Raw genomic sequence first — 15,392 nt, forward strand, 5'->3', positions numbered from 1 at the left:
TAAGGGTGTGTCAACCAATATCAGCGGTGAGGCGGGCAAGGCGAGAGAGAGAGACCGAGAGAAAATACATACGAGGGAGGTACCCTCCCCAAATGTTATTTGTCTTTGTTCTATTTTTCACTGCAGTCATTTTCTTCCATCAGTCTTATAAACTAGAACGTCCATACCACTATTCTTCCCAGAATAGGTTTGGCATGCTTTATGCATGAGCGAATAATTTCCACACGCCGTAAAAAATTTGTCAATCGTTGGTTGATTTTAGCACAAACGAACTGCCATTGCACACCGCTAATACATACGTAATACAAACAAACATCAACAAACACTCAAACAAATCCTCATAATGCAAATAAACCAACAACACTTTTTTTCCTTGATATTTATTGATTTCATTCAAATCATTCATAAATCGACCCATTCTGGGTGTAACATGAACAAAAAAAGTTACAAATGGCAATTCGAAACACAAACAAATCCACTTGTCAATCTATACCACAAATAATCTCACTTCAACATAGATAACTCGATTATAGACCAACCCTACTAACAATTTCTTCACGAGAAAGTTTTGACATGTAGGGCCCTACCAAACCTATATTCCTTGAATACATTGGTTTGGATCATGTAACACCTTCTTACTTACAAGGGCATATACATAAAAAACACAAATACATTACACAAATCTAGAATGAAATCAGTCATAAAAAAACCCGACCACCCCCTCCCCTCCCCAACCGAAACAAATCTAGGGCCTACATCTATCCTAAATATTAAATCCTACCAACATCTGTCATACCATTTATAACTATCCTTCTTCAAATCCAATCCCCAACCCACCAACCCCTGATCAAACAAAACCTAAATCATCCCACACCCACATTCACCAACCCAAATACATACACACACACACACACACACACACACACACACACACGAAGGTTCGTTATTCCGAAGTTTCGTTTTTTCCGAGGCTTCATTTATCCGAAACACACAATTCCCTATACCTAGAGGTTCGTTGATCCAAAAATGAAATTCGGAATAACGAACCTTCGGAATAATGAGCCTTCGGACGAATGAGCCTTCGGACGAATGAGCCTTCGGACGAATGAGCCTTCAGAATAACAAACTTTTGCAATAACGAAATGTAACCCCCTTCCCACATACCGACGCACACCCGAACCGATACCACATTCCTTCCTGATGAAACGATTTCCCAATGTTGATAAATAAGACATAATGGACCGTATGCAGAAAAGCAGCATCCGCCCGCACGCAAGCTCCACTCCGAATTCATATACAAATCTGCCAAACAAACTCATCAAATTCAAAGCTGCTGATAAAATCAATATCAACATTTATGCCAGCAACAGCTTACTATGTATCCCTCCCCACGCGCAGCTAAAAAACACATACGCAAAAAACTGACATAATAAACACATTCTTCCATCACACACACACACACACTTTTTTTTGTTTTTCAACGATGTTTATTCTGTTCCATTCAAAGTAATAGAAAAAAAATAACAATTTTCATTTGCTACAATTGAAATGACGAAAATATACATTTGTGATCATAATAGCAAATTTGCTATTGCTGTACATAATGACATAACAAAAATTACATTTTCATGAACAATTATCAATTTACATACAGTCACTTCCCCTATGCTCTCAAAAAAATTGCTTAAATTTAACAGTGATAATTCAATTCTTCTAGCATTAATCTTAATAATCATCGAAATGAATTATGCAGCAAAATTATACAGTAATAAATAATGGAACCATATTATTTATCAACCAATACCCGCCCATACACCTACTAACTCATATCCCTTACTGAGTCCCTATGACCACCCCCACCAGTTCCCTCCCTTCCTGTTTCCTCCCCCACCCCTATCTGTACACATGCAACACACAAACACACACAAACACACCCATACACACACACATACACATGCACCTAATTTGGTTAACTGCTCTTGCCTACACATCACAATATAGTAAATATAGTTATATAATCAGCCCGCCAACAGGCTGACAGGAACGCATGGGAAAGGAGGGGGAGAAAATACAAAACAACACAAGAGAAAAAAAAAGAAGAAGAAGAAGAAGAGGAGGAGGAATGAAGGAAAGGGAAAAAAATGAAGAAAAGAAAGAGTGGAATACTATGGAAACATTACTATTTTCTTAAAAGTCACAGACGTTGCACGTAGCTTCAGACTGGTTTATTCAACGAAGTCTCAAAATATTCCCATTTTTGTAAATGTACATGTAGCTTCCCAGCCTTGGTCGCAAGGATTTTTTCCTCATTTATTAATTCAACAATAATCTTTTGCATCTTTTCTCCAGTGGGTAACTTATTTCCCGTTCTAGATTTAAAAATGATGTATTTTGTTAAGATAATCAAAGTATTTACACATTTTGATCTATTTGAATAACCAGAAATTCCCCCAAATATATCTCTCCAATTCATATTCCTTAACTCATTTATATCAAAATAATTAATTATGAATTCCCATAACGGTTTCACTTTAACACAGTGTAAAAATAAATGCAGATAAGTTTCAGGCTCATGTTGGCAGAAGGAACAAAGGCTGTCTGTTACAAAACCAAACTTCATTAAACGCTCCTTAGTGTAAACTACGCCATGTAACATCATAAATTGAAATTCTCTATATTTTCTTATCAATGTACACTTACTCGGTTTAATAAAAAGATCTTTTATTTCTTTGTTTGTATAATCATAGCTACTGTGGTCATCTTTGATTTGTAAAACATAAGATGACTGTAAATCTTCCACCATAGCCTCATATATTTTTCTCGATTTTAAAACTTGCAAATTTACTCTCTGACCAGAAAAAATCAATTTTAAGTCAAAGTTTGTGGAATCAACTTGCTGAAGTGTACCTGCTCTCATAGAATCCTTCCATTTCTGGGGTATAGCATTAAATATATCATTCAGTTTAAGCAATTCTTCTACCTTAAAACCAAGACCCAAGCTTTGAAAATGTGACTGAGATCTCAAATGACCGTTATCTAATATATCTTGTATTGTAATTATTCCTGCATCAAATAAATCTCTATGAAAAAACATCCTACCTGTTATGCGTACACTCCTATTATTAAATATTATTGGATTTACAACCTCATTTTCCAATTGTCTATATTTATAGATATCGAGCCAAACCTTCAATATTTCCGAATAAAACGGTGGTACATTATCTGTCATAATAGATGAATCAAAGTCACACATAAACAGGAATCTACCTCCTACAGTACTAAAACAGAAGTCAAAAAATAATTTCCACCCAACTTCTTTTTCTCCATATAGAAGGCGTTTTAGCCACATAATACGTTGTGCCTTAACAAATAACCGAAAGTTCGTCATTCTTAAACCCCCAAATTCATAATCTTGATACATAATATTTCTCTTTATACGGTCTTTGCCATGCCATAAGAAATCAAAGGTAATTTTTTCGACTTCTGAAAATACCCACTGAGGAACAACAATAAGTGATGCTACATAATTCAATTTTGACAAGGCGAATGTTTTCATAAGATGTATTTTTCCCATAAGTGTTAAATCTCTTTCTTTCCACCATCCTAAAAGACTTTTTATCTTACTTAATATTTCTTTAAAATTTAAATTCTCTTTTGCCTTAACATCTAAGGAAAAATAAATTCCTAATATTTTGATTTCTTGAACAAAATTCCCAAACAAATGAATATTTGGCCTATCTTTTTCCTCCCCAAGCCATAAGAAATTAGTCTTCCCTTTATTTATTTTGAGACCACTTATTTTCCCAAATTCATCAAATAAAAATTGTAACCTTTTAATTGAACCCTCATCTTTCACAAACAAAGAAATATCATCCGCGTATAAAATTTGTTTTATTTCATTTTGACCAAATTTAATTCCATTAATATCCTTATCTTTTCTAATAGCTCCAGCTAAAGTTTCCATAGCTAATAAAAATATATATGGAGACAGAGGATCACCCTGCCTCACACCCCGTTTGATATTAAAGTACCCCGTTGAGTTTCCACCGTTCATAACACAGCTACTGATATCCGTGTACAAGACTTTAACCCAAAATTGAAATGAATTCCCGAAACCAAATAATTGCAGAATTTTAAATAAAAAGATATGCGCTACCGAATCAAATGCTTTCTCAAAGTCCACCGCAACTAGATAACCGCAAGGATGTTCCAATGCATGAAAAAGAATGTCATCTATTATTCTTACAGCTTCTCCGATATTTCTGTTTTTCATATAGCCTACTTGATCATGATGAATAATTTCCGGTAACACCTTTTGAATCCTTTTAGCTAATATTTTTGATAAAATCTTATAGTCAACATTTAACAAAGTAATAGGTCTATAGTTTTGAACATACATACCATCTTTACCTTCCTTCTCTATAAGTGTAATTACTCCTTGCTTTTGAGATGTAGACAGTTCCCCCCTATTATATGCCTCATTTAGCGTTTCAACTAAAATATCTCCTAAAACTGGCCAAAAAGTATTATAAAACTCCACAGTAAATCCATCATTTCCCGGAGACTTATTAACTTTCATTTCCTTCAAAACTTCATAACATTCATTTTTAGTTACTTCACCTTCACATAAATTTCTACTTTCTTCATTTAATTTGGGAATACCAGATAAAAACATCAACTTTTCATCTTCAAGGATATCACAAGCAGAATACAATTTTTCATAAAATATTCTAATAATTTTCAAAATCTCATTTTTATCTGACACTATTTCTTTCTTTTCATTGTATACTTCTTTAATAACACTTTTCCTTTTCTTAGATTTCAACAACTGTTCAAAATACTGTGTTTTCTGTTCTCCCTCTTCATACCACTCTGCTCTTGACCTGATTCTCAGACCTTGGCGAGAATAATCATACAAATTGTTTAGTGCTGTTTTTTTCTCTTCAATTTCATCCGTTATAAATTTTACAGGTAAAGTCAATAATTGAGTTTGTAAATGACTTATTTCTGATTCTAACTTTTCTATTTCCTTTCTCCTTCGTTTTGCCTTCTCCTTCGAATAACTGATTATAATATTTCTCATTTTCATCTTTAAAAAATCCCAAAAAAGTAATTTATCCTGGATTTCTGGAATCAATTGTTCCCTTAATTGATAAATTTTCTCATTCAACATATTAACAAACTCAAGATCTGCACATAAACTATTATTAAATTTCCAATAAGATTTACCAAATGAAAATTTATCTGCTAGATTCTTAAGTTGTAACAAAATACAAGAATGATCAGGTGTAATTGACGTAATGATATCGCACTTATTAACCAAATTAAGTGCATTAGAGGAAAAAAACCAATAGTCTAAACGACTTTGAACGATTGGCCACTTTTGCCTAAAAGTAAATTCCCTTTTATCCGGGTTTCTTTTTCGCCACACATCTTCTAGCTCATACCTTCTCAAAAATTCTTCCAATTTCTCATTAAACTTAGTTTTTATAATATTCTTTTGCCCCATATAATCTAATTTTCCATTCATGAGTATATTGAAATCTCCCCCTAAAACTACTAACTGAGAAGGATCATACAATTCCGCTATCTTAGTATTTAGCTTATCCAAAAATTCAAACTGTGTTTTTTCTTTATCTCTAGTTGGGAAATAACAATTACCTACTAATATTTTCACGCTTCTCAGTTCTCCCTTCAGTAATATATAACGCCCATCTTTATCTAATAAAACATTCTCAAATTTAAACTTTAAATTTGGGGATAACAAAACTAAAGTTCCCCTACTATGGTTTGATCCATGGCTGAAAAACATTGAGCCATCCCACTCTGAGCTCCACCTTTCCTCTACATCAACAGTACTATAAGTTTCTTGAAGAAAAACAATGTCACTTCCTTTGCTTTTACACCATGCAAAAATGTTATTCCTCTTAGCCCTATCCCTTATTCCCCGAACATTCAAAGAAATTAACGTAAGATGCTCATTTGTTTCCATTATATAACTAGATTCTCATTATGAATGATAAAGCGTGCATTGGTACAAGACATGAATAATACAAAGTCCTCTCCCATGCGTTCCCGTTCAGGCCTCTCCAAGAATTTCCAACGAGTTGTGAGTACAAAGAGAGCAAAGCTGATTTGTATAAACATGTAATTAGTTTGAGTGCGAGCAAATAGCAGAACCATCACAGAAAAGGAACCTATGTCTCCTTCCAACTGCACATGTGGTACAAACATTCCAAACACACAACATCTAACATACCTCAACCACGCCCTATCCATATCCCTAGATACCGATCCCTAACCCAGCCAATAAATTGAGGAAAAAAAAAGTGGAAAAAAAAAAAACTATATGTAGCTGGCGAGTGGCGATATATGCAGACTTGCATTGACATTCAGCCTACCCGCCCCAACAAAATTTTCATTTTTATGAGTATCTTGCCTATAGCCTAGATAGCTTATGACAGTTGCAAAACTAAACCTCATAAAATCTTAGATAATAGAAAGAAAGTCGAAACCCGCATAGTAGTGAAGGACATGGTAATGACGTAGTTTATATACCGCAATGAAGTAAATCTCATTATGATATTCAAGTACGTCAACCCTTTCCAATAGCAAATATTTTTTAAAACAATACATGTATTTCAACCAGCAGAACAAAGGAAAAACTAATTAATTTATAATGTCCTTCCAATCGAAATAAATCGCAATAAATAAAATATGTGACTCTGCACCTCAAAACAAAAACAAAAAGTCGCGAACATGAGTTTCCACATAAGACCCCACTCTGAAAGAGCAGACCCTAAGCCTTAAAGATGTACAACTCAAACCAAATAGACTTTGTTCTGTTATGTTAGATGTTAAATGAAAAAGGGATTCCAAAAACACACCCAATCACATCACTCTACCAAAAATGTTCGAGACAAACCGCCAAAAACACACCCTCCTGCCCTTCCCACGATACCAAATTTTAGCATGATGCAAAAGAAGACCCGCTCCCTCATGAAAAAATCAAGTCCGGCCAAGCCGACCCACCCCACTCACTTTCAGTCCCCACGCAAAAAAACAGCGTGTGCGACCCCATGTTCACCCCGAGGTGCACGGTCACATCAGATGCACTACAAATTCCGCCCAGTACCGCACTGAGTAAACGGGGGTATGAGTATTATACAGAAAGGGGCAAACAACTGCAGAGTCAACCATTGGGTGTGTGCCGCATTGAAATGCAAAATGTAAAATTCATTAAACATCTGCCCTCTATATAAAAGAAAACCAACATGCAATACAAAATCATAATTACACAAACACACTCTCATCGGTGAGGTACACCCAGTGAGCTTGTGTTTTATACATAACCTGGGTTATCAAGAATGACACCCAGTCGCACTGTCATTACCGTTTTTTTTTCAAATCTAAACAATAGTTACATTTTTATGGTTGCCCATTATACATCAGTTCAATATTAATGTATAATACACTTTCAGGCACAAGTTGGTTGAATACAAAAAAAGAAAAAAAAAGTAAAAAATTCACCCGCCATCCCTGTGCCAAGAATTACAGTTGCAATACCTTTGCACACATACACTGCTGTAGTTCATGATGCATCAATCTTTTCATGCACATTTTCACCTAAAGGATGCACACTAATAAAAGGTTGACAGAGATATGTGCGTTTCCAGGGTCTCAAATTTACCAATTGAACCTTTCTAGTCGGGCTGGAGTCATTCGACCGACCCATCTCCCAAATACATTCCAGGCATGCACCTGGGACCTACATTGTAACCAGCACGTATTAGTTGTACCTACTAAATAGGACCAAATCACATTGCTCCTACACATATAACAACTTATAACTTTTGTTATGTTAAACATGATTTCATTTGAATATCAATTGTCCTGATGGGTAACCATTCCACTTCCAAGAATGTGTACTTACATAAACATGCAAAGTATATTATAGTCGCTTTCTTTGGCTAAACAGCTTCTGTCTATAGGTCCTTCAAATACATGCCACTCTGGTCTAAGTGCCAATTTGAATCAAAAGCATTATACAAAGTATCAGATTCTATACAATTTTGTCAAAAAAGCACATATTTTATCAAGGTCCTGGAAAAAAAAATGATAAGGAACGTAGAGATTATGCCTCAGTATTCTAACGAAATTTGGTATTATAAACAGATATCTATAAAAGTGTTTCAGGACAAGCATTTAGAATGCAGTTAAAGTAAGGATGCAGATTGGAGCGCCAGAGCATGGCAACAATGCTTTCAACAATGCTATCAACATTCCAATGCAAAGTCCTGCATCGCTCGCATCCCAACATGGATCCCAAATGATCGACCTATTGAAATAAAGACCAGTCAAGTATGAGTCAAACCTGAATTTTCTCGAGGTGAAGTGTGAATCAAAGAGAAAAAAAAAAGAAGAAAAAAAAGAAGAAAAAACCCAGAAAGGGTTTTTTCCTTTCTTTTCTTTTGAAATAGACATATTGACACAGTCTAGCTACCAATATCATTATTTGGCCATTTTGGTGACAGTTCAGAGTATAATAAAGACCTCATGCAGGATGCATGTTATGCAGCCCAATTTAATACAGAAAAGTGATCATATAATTATCAACATATTTCTTCGCCTTCTCTCAAGAGGAAGAATAATCAGCATACGCAGTTAGTTGCTTGCTATACACACAAATAAAATCAGTCGAAGATGGTTATGTCAAAAAGGTACTCCATGAAACTGTGTGTTTTCAAAACTTCCGTAAAGCAAAAACTATAATTCAATGACCCAATTTACTTTGGAGATCCATTTTTTGTATTCATATTCATGAACTCATTCAAAATAGCTCCTTGGGTACAAAAATTGGAGATTTACCAACAAAATATACTTAATAACGGTTATGCCCGCAAACCAACTGCTCGTCTATCTAAAAATCTATCTCATTACATCCAATCAGAATATTTACGGTCTTGATCCTCGCTCAAATCCAGACTTCTCTATTCCACACCTTTTATAATAGTTATAGATTTAATTAAGGCATAACCAGGTTAGTAAAATAAGTCGGCCTAAATTACAGAACACATTGTTGGTAGTAGAAATAAGGATACATACATGCAGACTCTCAAAGTGAGTCTGTGGCAGTGGGGTTTACCAGTCTGGCGCTGTCATGACTCGGCAAATTGTAGTTAAACTTTGTGTCAAAATTAAATAAAATAAAGCAACACCATAATATATCTGAAAAAAAAAATGCAAATTTCGACAGGCACCTATTCAATAGTAGATGGTGACTCCCAACTTGGTTTCTATGTATATATTTTTTTTTTAATCTCTGCATATATTCACATCAAATTCACTGCCATTTTAATCCAATTAATAAAAATCAATTTTTAGTCATATTCATGATGAAATTTTCAGATCATACAAACTACTATTCATAGAGATTAAGCCTCACTTGCAATGCCTTATTCCTTCCAAGTGTAAAATTTGCTTTCAAGTTTCAGTAATTCAGTTACCACGCAATAATATGAACTATGGAAAGCTGCATGAAAATGAATGTTCCAATTGGTGCTAAAGATGTTATCTACTCACACATTGATGTAATTAATCCGTAAAATCATTCCATCTGGTTGTTCCTCTTTCCTTCCACTGCAGGATGACACTTACTCCCTTCACAAAAATCTTGGTTGCGAGGCCTTTTTCCTTACGGAGCTTGTACGCTTCTTTGGCGAGCATTGCGCGACGGGCTTTCATGCTGGGCGGCAGGTCCGTCCGAACGGTAACCCGCGGTTGGGGGTTGGGGGCTGGGGGTTGGGGTTTAGCGGACGTTCCAGGCTGGGCGGTATCCCTCGTGCGCCTCCTCTGCTTGTCTTCAAAGGCCGCTAAGATCCGGTTTCTGTCGTGCATAAAAGCGAATCGGGCGATGATAGGAACAGGCGGCTGCCGGGCAGCTTGGGAACCATCCTCCCTCCTCGGCAGCCTATGGGCGTTGGCTAACGCTATTCCGGAGGCCGCTGAGGCATCAACTCCAAGGGCCACGAAAGCCTTTTGAAGCACGTCAAACACATTTTCTCCTTCCGTTTGTTCTAATCCATAAAATAGCAGGTTAGATTTCCTATTATGGATTTCCATTAAGATGATTTTCTCCTCTAATAACGCAATCTTTGTCTGAAGCGATTTTTCTAACTCCGGCAACTTTTTCTTCTCAATGTCTGAGATTTGGTTTGAGTTAAAATCCACAGTGGTTTTAAGTTCTTCAAACTTCTGATTGATGGCTACCACATCAGCCGAAATCTTGTCTAATTTCGTGGTAAGAAAGTTCTTGGAATCCACGATACTCTGATGCAGGTCTCTGAGGGTGGGCTGGTCCAGCTGACTGGGCGGGGCCATGCATTCCTCGGCCGAGTCCTCGGCTTCCGATCCAGTGGCGCCATGTGCAGCGGCTTCCATTCCAGCGCCGCCCGCTGACTTATTCTTTGCTATGGATTTCGTGCGAGTCATCATGGCCGCTTCTCTTTGCTGCGTATAACTTCAAGCTTACTACAACTCAGTTTGTGTCATCAAATTGTCACAAAATTTCCGGAAACTTGGCCGATATGCAAAGCAAGCGTTTAAAATGGCGTATTATCCAAACATAGATGAAATCAATTCCGTTGATAAATTAAGCAAGATGTGTAAAAAGTGACATTTTGGGGCGTCGGCTGAGGAGCTAAGCAGCTACACGTCCGCTTCCATCGGCATACGCTTCCATCGGCACACACACACACACACACACACACACACACACGCACAAACGGACACTAAATTATCATGTGCACGCGCACATACACACTTCCTTGAAACCTCACCATGACTTTTTACATGCCATGTTTGCATGGATGTAGCCATGTAAGTTATGTGTTAGTATTTCAATGATTATGTCCAGAACGATATTACCCAGCAAAATGTGCTTCGAGGGCGGGCGACAATCCGTGACGGGGGCGACAATCCGTGCCGCCAACGCCCGTCACGGATTGTCGCCCCGAGCAGGAGGCGACAATCCGTGTAGGGGCGACAATCCGTGTCGCAACAAACGTAATTTAGAGTGCATTCCCATTAAAAAGCGAAATGAAATTCTCATTACAACGCAAAAATTTAGGTCCCAAAGTAATGAGCATTACATCTTTCCTTTCTATTCTTTACCATTTGGTTATAATGAAATTTCAGAGTAACGAAAGAAAACCTAAGGTCCTGATGACTTCGTTATAATGGGAGTGCACTGTACAATGTAGACATTATCTGTTTCCTGAGAATAGTTTTTATCCGTAAGTTCCAGGGGTGATTGCAAGGCACTGTGACATATTTCATGTACTTTGATGAACAAATTTCATATTTACCCACGCCGATGAAAATCGGCAGGGGGTTATGTAAAGGGTTCCGTATGTTTGTTTGTTTGTTTGTTTGTTTGTTTGTTTGTTTGTTTGTTTGTTTTTTTGTTTGTTTGTTTGTTTGTTTGTTTGTGTACAAGATAACAAGAGAACGGGTAAACGGATTTGCACGAAATGTTCAGGGAATGTTTGGATAATGACAGGAAAGAATCGATTAGATTTTGGTGATAATCGGTTGACCCTTGCAAATTCTGTGTGACCTTGAAGTTTTGACCCCATGGTATAGTGACCATTCCGAAAATTTCCCGTTTCTCACTTTGCGATTTTCCGCTACCATACGAAGACATAAACTCCCCAACGATCCGACTTCGCTGCTCAAATGTTCGTAAGAATTCCGAAATTTACGTTTAGGCCTATTTGAGGGACTATGTCCTTCTAGATTTATGAAAGTTCGTTCTCCGTCATCACAAACTGGCCCGTATTTTGATGATTTTTCAAATTAACATTGATTGTTTTTTTCGTTGGAGGAGCATTTTGCTCGGTCGCAGTCACACTGCACGATATGCGTGCTCAATGTCAATGCGTGTGCAAGGCCGCTGAAAATGCATCGCGCTCTACACTGTTGGTGCAAAATTGCACATGGGACGTTGCGGCGCTCGTTGGTGGCCGAATACTGGTGCAGTAGACATTTGCATTCAACCCTTGCATTGAATAATTCCCGTAGACACTAATCATAGGGGTAATTGCCTAGGGGGTACGTAAATTTTGTTTTTCTTTTTTGCTTTTGTGGATACCATCAAATATCGTACACTCATACGACCTTTGATATTTGATGATTTTTCAAATTAACATTGATTGTTTTTTTCGTTGGAGGAGCATTTTGCTCGGTCGCAGTCACACTGCACGATATGCGTGCTCAATGTCAATGCGTGTGCAAGGCCGCTGAAAATGCATCGCGCTCTACACTGTTGGTGCAAAATTGCACCGGGGACGTTGCGGCGCTCGTTGGTGGCCGAATACTGGTGCAGTAGACATTTGCATTCAACCCTTGCATTGAATAATTCCCGTAGACACTAATCATAGGGGTAATTGCCTAGGGGGTACGTAAATTTTGTTTTTCTTTTTTGCTTTTGTGGATACCATCAAAGATCGTACACTCATACGACCTTTGATATTTGATGATTTTTCAAATTAACATTGATTGTTTTTTTCGTTGGAGGAGCATTTTGCTCGGTCGCAGTCACACTGCACGATATGCGTGCTCAATGTCAATGCGTGTGCAAGGCCGCTGAAAATGCATCGCGCTCTACACTGTTGGTGCAAAATTGCACCGGGGACGTTGCGGCGCTCGTTGGTGGCCGAATACTGGTGCAGTAGACATTTGCATTCAACCCTTGCATTGAATAATTCCCGTAGACACTAATCATAGGGGTAATTGCCTAGGGGGTACGTAAATTTTGTTTTTCTTTTGCGCTTTTGTGGATACCATCAAAGATCGTACACTCATACGACCTTTGATATCATCACACTCTCGGCTTGCTATAATCAAAATATCCCGCAAGAAAACGGCGTATTTCTCGATTTTTAGCGCTTTTTCCGCGACCCGTCGCGTAGACAATACTCTTAAAACTGGACTTAATTCGCGCGCGCTTGGAAAAGTTCCGATTCTGCACTTTTGACGGTGGAATTTGGGATTTTCGATGGATTTTTGGAGGAGACTTAAGGACTTTCCTGTACGTGAATGAGTGTTAATACCGTATGTGTAATTATGTGATTTGCGTGTGATGTGACTGTAGAACCAAAGATCGTACACTTCAGTGTACGATCTTTGGTAGAACTCACTGGCTGGTGATAAAGCACACTGGCAATTAAGTGGCCGAATTCTGGTAGATGACCGAATGCACATTATGTTTACCCCGACTTTGTACTTAGGCGTGGGTCTGCCGCCTTTGACGGCCCCTCTCTAGTTGTGTTTGTTTGTTTGTTTGTTTGTAGTTTTTTTTTTTTGGGGGGGGGGGGGAGGAGTGATTAACAAAGCAGTTGTTGAAGGACATCAATTAGTTCACATACCTTACATGTTTGATACAATGATGAAAGGTACTGTTCAACATGTCAGAGACTCCAACCCCAAGCACCTTCTGATCTGGAGATTCTCCCGCCCGAAACCCCTAGCAAACGGGAGACTCGAAGTTGATGTGTGCGAAGCGCGAAGTTCCTAGGGTTCTAGATGTTCTCTGGTGCTATCTAAGGCTTATTTCTTCAACATACGACAGCAATAAGTAAGAAATCCTTTCCACCGGGAGACACAGTGCCAGGGCGGGAGAAATCAAATCTCAAGCGGGAGAACGGGAGATTTTGCAAAAATGGGCTTTCGGCGGGAGATCTCCCGTCGAGAACGGGAGAGTTGGAGTCTCTGACATGTGGGAGTGTGATGTGTGTGTAAGTGTGGTGTGTTGTGCGCTGGTTACAGCATAACAACACGGTGGGGTTGATAGATGGGGTTTCATGATGATACACCACAAATGACCCGCCCACTTGCAACACTTTGCCAGCGGTGTAGTCAGATACAGTAATTAGCTCTTATTTGGTACATGTATTCACCGCCATCACAAAATCACACAACACGTACATTGTAGGCCTATTCATGTAATTCAGCACTACACAATTATACATCTGTCCCTGTAGATTGTTTCAGTCATGGACTACAGTATGACGATACCTCCTTACACCAATCCCCCCCCCCCAATATGGCACAACATCCGTCACATATTTAATACACTATAGTTCATATACCAAGGAATACATGTATCATGTATCATGTATCATAATCCTACAAACAACGAAGTGTATGAAAATCACTGTAGTGATCGATTATGTAGGAAGTAAATTACGGAGAACTCCATGCTGCTGGTTTCCTCGTGATTACACTACTTGTACTTAAAAATCCTCTACTCGTGTGAAATCTCATCCACCTTATCCACTCCTAAAAATGTCTCCCTTTTTAAGCTCGACACACACTTCTACTCAAGCACAACCTTCTTTCTCGTTTCCACCACTATTCTGTGGATTTTCAGTACATGTGTGACACGCACACTATATAATATACATGTATATAAACACTCAACCAAAATTAAGTTCCCCCTAGCACGTTTGGATATATCTCAAAAAGTGTTTTATCGATTTTCATAATTCAAAAGGAAATTGATAGGGAATTTCATCACCCATAATATTTATGGCATATCATTGCAACCAGATATCATTATTAGTGTGAAAAATGCATTTTATGTCAAAATGCATGGGAAAAAAAGTTGCACTTAAAGGTAATATGAAGCATATCGTGTACATTTCCTATTCAAGTTAGCAAATGACCCTTTTAAATTGTTATGTAATTCTCAGGAATTTCTTCAAGTACAATGTGCTTACCTATTAAACAGATGTTATGCATACTTTTTAAACAATAGGCCTTTTCAATATGAAAATGTTGATCGAAGCCATGTGCTTTCAATTCCAATTTGGGTTGATCACATTAATGTGCTTATGGCCATTTTTCATCATGCCGCGTCTGCAAATTTTTGAAAGAGGGAGAGCTACAGCTTTCCTTGAAGCTGGGGTTCCGGTCAAGGAGGTGGCCAGGAGACTAGGGGTTTCGCCCAATGCCGTAAGGAAACTTAGAGCAAAGTTTCAGGAAATGCTTGAAAGTTCAGAATCATGAGTGATTGTTTGATTATTTGTGCAAAAGTCAATGCAAGTCACTAAAGTGCAACTTTTCCTTTTCTATGCATTTTGACATAAAAAGTTTTTTTTTCTTCACATCAATAATGATATCTGGTGGCAATGATAAGCTATTCTGCTATGAGAATTAAAATTCCCTATCCATCCCCTTTTTAATTATGAAAATCGGTAAAATACTTTTTGAGATATATCCAAAAATTGTAGGGGAACTTACTTTTTTGTTGAGTATATACACTATATATATATATATATATATATATATATATATATTAGAGAGAGAGAGAGGTAGATAGACATATACTA

Source organism: Diadema antillarum, unplaced genomic scaffold (assembly GCF_040938485.1).
Source record: "Diadema antillarum isolate AM-2024a unplaced genomic scaffold, OU_Dant_1.0 seq00001450_RagTag, whole genome shotgun sequence".
Taxonomy (NCBI): domain Eukaryota; kingdom Metazoa; phylum Echinodermata; class Echinoidea; order Diadematoida; family Diadematidae; genus Diadema; species Diadema antillarum.